The following is a 9,127-nucleotide window of genomic DNA, read 5'->3' on the forward strand; positions in this document are numbered from 1 at the left end:
TTCCTTCCTTCCTTCCTTCCTTCCTTCCTTCCTTCCTTCCTTCCTTCCTTCCTTCCTCCCTCCCTCCCTCCCTCCCTCCCTCCCTCCCTCCCTCCCTTCTTTCCCTCCTTCCTTCTTCCTTCTATGGCTGAGTAGTTACCAGAGGCTGGGAATAATAATAATGGGATGAAGGAGAAGCGGGGATGCTTGAACAAGTACAAAAAAAGTTAAAGCATAAACAACATCTAGTATTTTATAGCACAACAGGGTGACCACAGTCAATAATAATTTAATTTTACATTTAAAAATAACTAAAAGAGTATAATTGGGTTGTTTGTAACACAAAGTATAAATGCTTGAAGTGATGAATACCCATTTACCCTGATGTAGTTATTACACATTGTATGTCTATACCAAAATATCCTCTATATTCCATCAATATATGCATCTACTGTCTTTCCTTCAAGCTCAGGTTTCTCTTCCTCCATTAATACTTCCAAAAACATTTCAGCTCACTTTAATCTCTTTTCCCTTTCTGAACCTCTGAAATTTTTTAACCACTCATTACAAATTAATCTTTAAAATTCCTTATGGCTTCACATTTCTCCATGTCTGAAAGAGTACACTCAAATATTTTGCACTGTAATTACCATTTCCCCTATTTTAGCTTTCCTATATCATCTCTAGTCTATGACATCATCTGGATTTCTAGAACCCATTTATTTTTCCCTAGTTATCCGCCTTATTCACTTTACACCCTTATTGGCCATATCACTTTCACAACACATTTTCATGCCCCACCTTACACAAGTACCTGGCTGCACTAATCTGATAAAAACTCCTTTAACTAACCCAATAATTGCTTTATATATATACATAATATCTAAAAAGTTGATATCTTCTAGGACAAAAATTATGTAGCCATGTAGATCAGTGCCATTGCAAATCTAGCCTTCAGCCTCATGTGAAACTTCAGTGTGTATAGAAAATCCTTTTGTGTCTTACGTAGCTAACTATATCATTTTTTTATCTTCAACAATCTCTCCAGACTTTGCTTTTTTCTTAAGCCCCTTTCACAACACCCACCATAGTCATTTTCAATAGACTTTCTGCCTTTTTTCTCTGACTCTAAATGAATGGGTTAAATTGAATTTATTACATGAACTCCTTCAAATTCAAAATCCTAATAACAAAGTAAACAGGTTTGCTATGATATCCCTTCATTTCATTTAGTCCATGCAAAAAAGATACTCCATTTCCTCTTTAATTCAACCAATTCATGTCCAGATAATGGCTTCTTTAAAATCACTGTAATCCTTCTCATCTACTAGATCTTCTCCTCTACTACTTCATCATTTTTTACATTCTACATGGTTTTTTTATATCTAAAGTCTGACCAGTCCTCTTTCTACTCACCAACAAATTTGTTCTCTATATTTCCATTCAGAGTGATATTTCTAATCTTGTCAGTATTTGCAGTTTCCATTCAACCAAGTGCAGATGAAAAATATTTTTTTAAAAAAATAAAAATACAAGAAAAAATACAAATAAAAACAATACAGTATAACAACTATTTACATAATGTTCACATTGGATCAAATGTTATTAAGTAATTTAGAGATTATTTAAAGTATACAGAGCATGCAAATATTGTTCCATTTTATATAAGGTACTCGAGTATCTTGGCTTTTGGTATTCCCAAAAGGTCCTGGAATCAATTCCCCCACAAACACCAAGAGATAGCTGTATAGATAGATTTGATACATTATTCTTTCTTCAACATTCTCAATGTCTTCTCTATAACTTTGTTTATAACCCAAAAGTCTTAGCCGCACTAATCAGGCCTATCATGAGTCTAGCTCATCATTCAGCTGCCCTCAAGCCACATACCCCACATTTCTTATATACCACATATTATCTTTTATTTTTTATCTCAGTATATGTTGCTTCTTCTTCCTGGAATGCCTTTTCCCAATCCTTCCTGTGAAAATTCCCATACGTAACTTAAAGTTTTCCTGTTCTATAATATTTAACCAGACAGTTCATTTTCCAATGCTCTTATCCACCAGTTTGGGTTTCAAACTCTTCTTTGTGCTCCGTGGCATTGTGCTTGCCTTCTGTCTTTTGCAGTTATCTCTGCAGTGGAGGTGCAGATAGCTTCGTTTACCCAAGATCACATTAACTTTAATACAAAGGGCTTTTCACCCAAAATCAGCTTGTTGCAAACCATCAAATGACCCCATTTATTTTCTTCTGGTTTTGCTTTAACATCTCATATTTTAAAATGCTAAAGTCATATACTCTGTCTTTAACACTGTGGGCAAAATGAATAGCACTGTTTAGCACATATTATAATGTCACATTTACTTTGCATGATTTGTATATTTTATTAAGCGGTAGGCATTATTGAACAAAGTACTTAGTACTATTCTGGGCAAAAAGAACTGGATTGAAGTGTCTATAATTTATTGGTATGCAGTGGGCAGGGCAATGAGAGCCTCCCTAAAGGAAGGTTTGAAGATTATGTTTAGATATATGGATATAAACACAGAAAAATCTTCATCATTCATATTTTATGTCAGAGCCCAGTAGATAGTACAACTTTATTCATTTATATATTTTATTTCTTCAATATATATTTATTGATTATCCAATAGGTTCTAGGCACTGTGTTAGTTCATGGTTATATGCTGGTTAAATACTATAGTTATATCTAGCTGTTTGACGCAGTCTTTAATCTTACCATTTCAGTTTCAAATAGAAAGTGACAACAATATCATATATCAAATAAGGAGAAAATAAATGCTTCTGAACTAATATAAGTAACTATTTGCAGGTATAAGGTAGGCAAAGACAAATTCATGTCCAGCCTTGAATGATGCTAGAAGAAAAATTTCCATTAGATGTCTGCATAAGCTTTCATTTAGTCTCTATATGGATAATTAGCAGATTAGAGTCTTTATTAGGCAATGCATATCCACCTTATAGCCGAGGAATACTTTTCAGTTATTAGTAGTCTACTGGGTCAGAAAAAGTGTAGCCATTTTTTATTTGGAAGTGAAGGAAGAAAATAACCATTTTCGAATACTTGTCATGATTCTGTCAGTGTACTAGCCATTCTTTTATGCTATTCCATTTGATGTAACAGACCTACTATTTATATTCTTATTCTCATTCCATGAACAATGGTTCAAATATTCAGAAAAATGCATTCCCAAGGGCAAATATTTAATAAATGTCAGAGTTATTAATAAGATTTTAATTCAGCATAATACTCTTCCTATTACCCAGTTGCTATATGATCAAAAACACTGGTTTGAATGGGCCTTTATCTGACCAAAGACACAGAAAAGTCAAATAATTTATTGCTAGAGATGTGACTATAGGGTAGTAAACCAATGAAATCAGGAATAAGCACAGGAAAGCTTATTTGCTTTCAAGGAAATCATATTCTATAGTTAGCAAAAAATAAATTAAAATGTGAGGAACAGTCAGTATGAATATTTAAGGCCCCAGTAGATAGTACAACTGAAAAAGAATTACACTTTGAACAGAAATAATAATATCACTTAATGGAGATGTCAATGGAAAAAAATCAATAGATGAAGAAACTTGTCCATCTGGTAGATTTTCATGACAAGTTGCCAGGGAGGATTATTTCAGGAAAATAATACCACACTAGATGAATCAGTGTCAAGATTTAGCCCCTCATACTTTTAGAGCTATTTTGTAGGAAGTTAAGCTCTCAAACCAGTCTATGAGATCTTATTTTCTGCCTCAGAGCAGAGGCAAACTGGCACAAGATCACCTTACATCATTTTCTATCCTCCTAAAACATTTTATGAGAATCTTAGGCTGAACATAACGCAGAAGCGACACAGAATTTTTCCTTTTGAAACTATGGGTTTGGCTTTGTTTCCCTTGTGAGAACTAAAAAGAAGTTAAGGCTGAAATTATTTTAAGATGTTTTTACATGTAAATTTAAAGTATTTGTAACTAACTTGTATTTCAACTTTGTATTAAAAACATCTTAAAATAATTCCAGTCTTAACTTATTTTTAGTTCCCATAAGAGAAAGAGATCAATCATGACTGTATACAGTTAGAAACCCTCTGTAGTCCCTCATTAATTTATTCATTCAATAATATTTGAGTGTGTATTTTGTGCCAGGCTCTGAGCATGTACTAGGAATATAGAGGTACACAAAACAGACATGGTTCCTGCCTTCATGGAGTAGCAATGTAAGGGAAAACACTTCATAATATTTAAAAAATGCTTTAGGGATGTGAGCCATCTTGGTATACAGTCTAGATAATCCTTCCAAAATATCTGATGGCACAAACATTTTAATAAAAGATTAATTAACTTCCTGTTGGTTATTCTAAGGGAAAACTGACATTAAAGGAAATGTGACAGCTTTTATTTTGCATATCTTCTGGTATTGTTATCGTGAATAACTTATTATAAATACAGAACCATTTGTTTATTCTCTGTAATGAGCATCTCTAAGTTTTGCTTTCCTGGTATCCATCCCTGCTATGGTCTGGTAACAACACCTGGATTTTCTGTGAGGAATTACTATTCTTTTATTGTACATACTTTGTGTGTCTATCAGTTCAGGTGCCCTGTGTTCTTTTTGCCAAGAAGCAGGCAAGGGACTCAGTCCAGAACAATTTGAGCATTTTTTTTTTCTGGGCATTTTGAGTCAAAGAGCATAAAAATACAGATAAGGAAAAAGTTGATTTGTCCCCTGACAGGACCCTGAAGAGTTAGGCCAATAATTCTGCAGCCTATATTCTCTTTGTAGCTCTCTTCTTTGAATTTTCTTCAGTTAAACCCTGCCTTAAGTGTTAGGGTACAATGGTGAACAAAAGGGATGTGATCTTTGCTCTGACAGTGCTTAAAACACAGTGGGGAGGATAGACATTTATCAAATAATCAAATAAATAAATTAGTTGCAAATTGAGATTAAAGAAAGGCCAGAAAAAGATTAAGACTGAGTATAAATGAGGTGTTCCTTTTAGTTAGTGTCATGGAGGGTGTAAGCCCCTCCTCATCTCTCTTACTTGGAAGGAATTCTAAGATTCATTGAGAGTTATAGTTTAATTTGATTTATATAGGTAGATACACATGAACTCACACAGAAAACCCCAAGAAACCAAAGAGAGCCAGCAGCCTCCATTGATGTTTGTTTGTTCTATCTGAGGAATACATGTACAAACAAAAGTGTTTTTTTTTTTTTTTAATTCAGTAGAATACTAACATCATCAAAACTAAAGTGATATGGATCAAAAAGGTGAAGCAATTATAATACTGTTAAGCTTGTATGGAATAAATATAAGGCACTCAACACTTCACATTATATACTTATAGGTAGCTAAGAGATAATTGAATATTACAGGAAGGTAAACCATCTGCCTTAATGATTGTGGTAGATATTGCCTCACAGTTGAAACTTTTCTATGCAAGTGTTATGTTTCTTTTGGAAGAAAGACAGTCATGTTGTATTTCTCTTTATAAATGATTTTCCATGACTCAAAAAGCAAAATCAAAACAAACAAACAAACAAAAAGTCATTATCAAAAATAAATTTGTCAGAAGACTGAAAATATACATTTAAGTAAACAAAGGTGAAAATCAAGTTTGAATAGTTATTTATTTATAGGTTAACTCTTCTCCCCATATAACATTCATGCAACTCAAAACAGCAAATGTTATAACTATACTTAATCCTGTAAATTTTTAAATTTCTTATTTGGCTAAAAATATTTATAGGTGAACCCATTATCTAATTTATGGATGTAAAATATTTCTTATTAATCACAAAAGGTAATACTGATAAAATATTATAAATACTAGCAATAATCTTATTCATCAACAGTAACCCAAATCCAAGGAAGAAATGGAAGTAATGACTGGCAATATAAAAACAAGAGTTAGAATTTCACACGATTCTTGGCCTTGCATCCTGGTGTAGTGACCCAGCTCATAGGTGTTAACTGCTGTTGTCATGGTTCATCCACTCAGCTGCATTGTCGCTGTTTCCCAGAAGATGGGCATCGTCAGGAATGGGGACCTGCCCTGATCCCAGCTCAGAAATAAATTCAATTCCAAAGAATGACCACACCCTCTTCAGTAGAAGGTAAATAGAATCTAGTATTTTTGAGTAGGAAGACCTGGTTCTCAATTACTGAGAAGAATCAACCTTTAAAGTATATAATTAATTTAGTTGTCAGTAGAGAATCCAAGGAACCACCACAAAGAGCTCCTTTTCCTGCCTAAAGTCTGAGTGATGCCTTAAAGCGTATTGAGCAACTAGAATTAGCGAATAAACTAGACATGGTTTTTACAGTGGGAGTCAGTTCTGTTTATAAGGAATCTATGAATTAAGAGACCATTTTAAACTATTTGTGGTATGGATCATGCAAGACCTTGAAAGTGACACTTTTTTTCCCCCAGAAGACGATTTAGACAAATATACACTTCTCCCAGAATACTCACAAGGTGTTGTCTCTGATGTGAAGGAGGAGAAAGGCATTAAGTACAAATTTGAAGTATATGAAAAGAATGATTAATATAAAAGTGTTTTCTGATTTATTTCAAGTTGTTCTCCCTTTCTCTAAAGTCTTATATATCGTTACATTAGAAAAAAAAAGATTTTGTTGACTTTAGATCTATGAATAATTATTTCTAAGCAGCATGTTTTTATTCCCCATTAATCTTAGACTATATCAAACACTACTTATAAAACATTCTTGCTATAACTGTCCAAGTGCTTCTCTAAGGCCAGACTGTCTCCAGCACCTGCTGCGAAGAGATGCCATTTCACACTCATCACATGTGACATGTTCACCAGTCATTGACATTGTCAGGTTTTTAAATGTTGGCAGTATTTATTAAAGGTGAAGATGCACATAGCCTTAAAAAAAAGAGATTACATAAGCTTGTTTTCTGACTCCAGCTATATATACTTGCACCTATTTGTCATCATTACTTTTTCACCCCCTTTTGGAAAATATGTTTTAAAATTTTGAAGAAAAATCTTATTCATTAATTATAAAAATTTCCCAGATTATCCATCAAAAGACACTTATGAATTCTACATGAAGTTTGCCAGTTACTGAAACATGGTACACCTCAGATGACTTCTTGATTTTAATTTTATATTTAAAGATGTATAAATAAGTATCTTTTTGTGACTTAGATTTGCAACTTATTTTATCTTAATATCATAGGCATATTTTTCTGGGTTTTTTTTTTTTTTTTTTTGCTTTTTAATAATCAATATAGTTGAAATGGATAGATATGGGATTTTAGCCCCCAAGCTTTTCTACGTATTCAAATTTGATCAAACCCATTTTAAACTCTAAACATACTTTGGGCATATATAAGTGGCTAAAACAATTTATAAAAAAATAGTATTTAACGTTTCTTTTTTTTTTTTTGAGACGGAGTCTGGCTTTGTTGCCCAGGCTGGAGTGCAGTGGCCAGATCTCAGCTCACTGCAAGCTCCACCTCCCGGGTTTACACCATTCTCCTGCCTCAGTCTCCCGAGTAGCTGGGACTACAGGTGCCCGCCACCTCGCTTGGCTTGTTTTTTTGTATTTTTTTAGTAGAGACGGGGTTAACTTTTCTTATTAAAACTTATTGGCCGGGCATGGTGGCTTATGCCTGTAATCCCAGCACTTTGGGAGGCCGAGGCATGCGGATCACAAGGTCAGGAAATCAAGAATATCCTGGCTAACGCGGTGAAACCCCGTCTCTACTGAAATACAAAAAAAAATTACCCGGCATGGTGGCGCGAGCTTGTAGTCCTAGCTACTCTGGAGGCTGAGGGAGGGGAATCGCTTGAACCCGGGAGGTGGAGATTGCAGTGAGCTGAGAACGCACCACTGCACTCCAGCCTGGTGACAGAGCAAGACTCCATCTCAAAAAACAAAAAAACTTATTACAGTGCATTACACAATGATTTGAAATAATTATAGTACTCACTGTTGTAACCTGTCTTTACATTTCATTAAATACTTTGATAAAACAAGAGTTTTAGAAGAGGAAGAGCCTTTTGTTTTTAAGGATATATCACAATTTATTTATCCAATTCTATTTAATTGAGCATTTTATTTGTTTTCCATCTTTCCTTACTATGTAGATTTGCGAGAAACATTTTAATTTTTTTTTTTTTTTTTTGCATCTAAGTCTTTGGTTATTTTTAAATAATCAGTAATTGGAATTAATACTGTTGGATTTGTGCTTGTATAATTTGGGATTTTAGAACAAATTTTATTGTTCACTTTCATATTTTGCTATGTCTTTACTTTCGAGCGGAATTTCTTTCATAAAATGTGTAACCATATTTTCATCAACTATTTAAATAATGATTGCATTACCTGTCCTTTCAGACCGCAAATTTTCCTTCTGGAGTTTTGTGGTGATTGTTTTACGTTTTTTTTTCTAACTGAATGAAGTGAATGCTATTCATTCTAAGCCCTCTGGCATTACAAGGTAGTTGGGGAGAGGTCAGTTTGGCTGTTTTACCCCCTAACCTCTCCATTATCTTCTCTTGTTTAACAAAGCAGAAAGGAAACCTAAGAATAAGCAACAGTTTTCTTTAATGAAAAAAAAAAAAAAAAAGTTTGCTCTTTGGGCTTACACAGTATATAATTTTTAACTTATAGTTAAATAATTTTAATATAATTTACTTGAGAATTTATCTTTTCTGAATTTTGTAGTATGTGGAGGACTCTTTTAGATGTATAGAATTTTCTCTTTAGCAGAGAAAATTAGTTTTCTACCAAACATACTTATTATTTTTATTCTATTTGTTTACACACTGTCCTCAAGAATATGTACTAAAACTCTATTGGGACCAGGCGCGGTGGTTTACGCCTGTAATCCCAGCGCTTTGGGTTACGCCTGTAATCCCGCTGAGGCGGGTGAATCATGAGGTCAAGAGTTGGAGACCAGACTAGCCAATATAGTGAAACTCCGTCTGTACTAAAATTACAAAAAATTATCTGGGCCTAGTGGCAGGCACCTGTAATCCCAGCTACTCGGGAGGCTGGGGCAGGAGAATCGCTTGAACCTGGGAGGCGGAGGTTTCAGTAAGCCAAAATCAGGCTACTGCACTCCAGTCCTGGCCACAGAGTGA

The 9,127-nt window shown here is 34.1% G+C and overlaps 1 pseudogene; it reads left to right on the forward strand.

Moving 5' to 3' along the window:
• Positions 1–5,989: 5,989 nt before the first annotated feature.
• Positions 5,990–6,554, forward strand: LOC111549744 (annotated as a pseudogene).
• Positions 6,555–9,127: the final 2,573 nt, after the last annotated feature.

Source organism: Piliocolobus tephrosceles, chromosome 5, assembly GCF_002776525.5.
Source record: "Piliocolobus tephrosceles isolate RC106 chromosome 5, ASM277652v3, whole genome shotgun sequence".
Taxonomy (NCBI): domain Eukaryota; kingdom Metazoa; phylum Chordata; class Mammalia; order Primates; family Cercopithecidae; genus Piliocolobus; species Piliocolobus tephrosceles.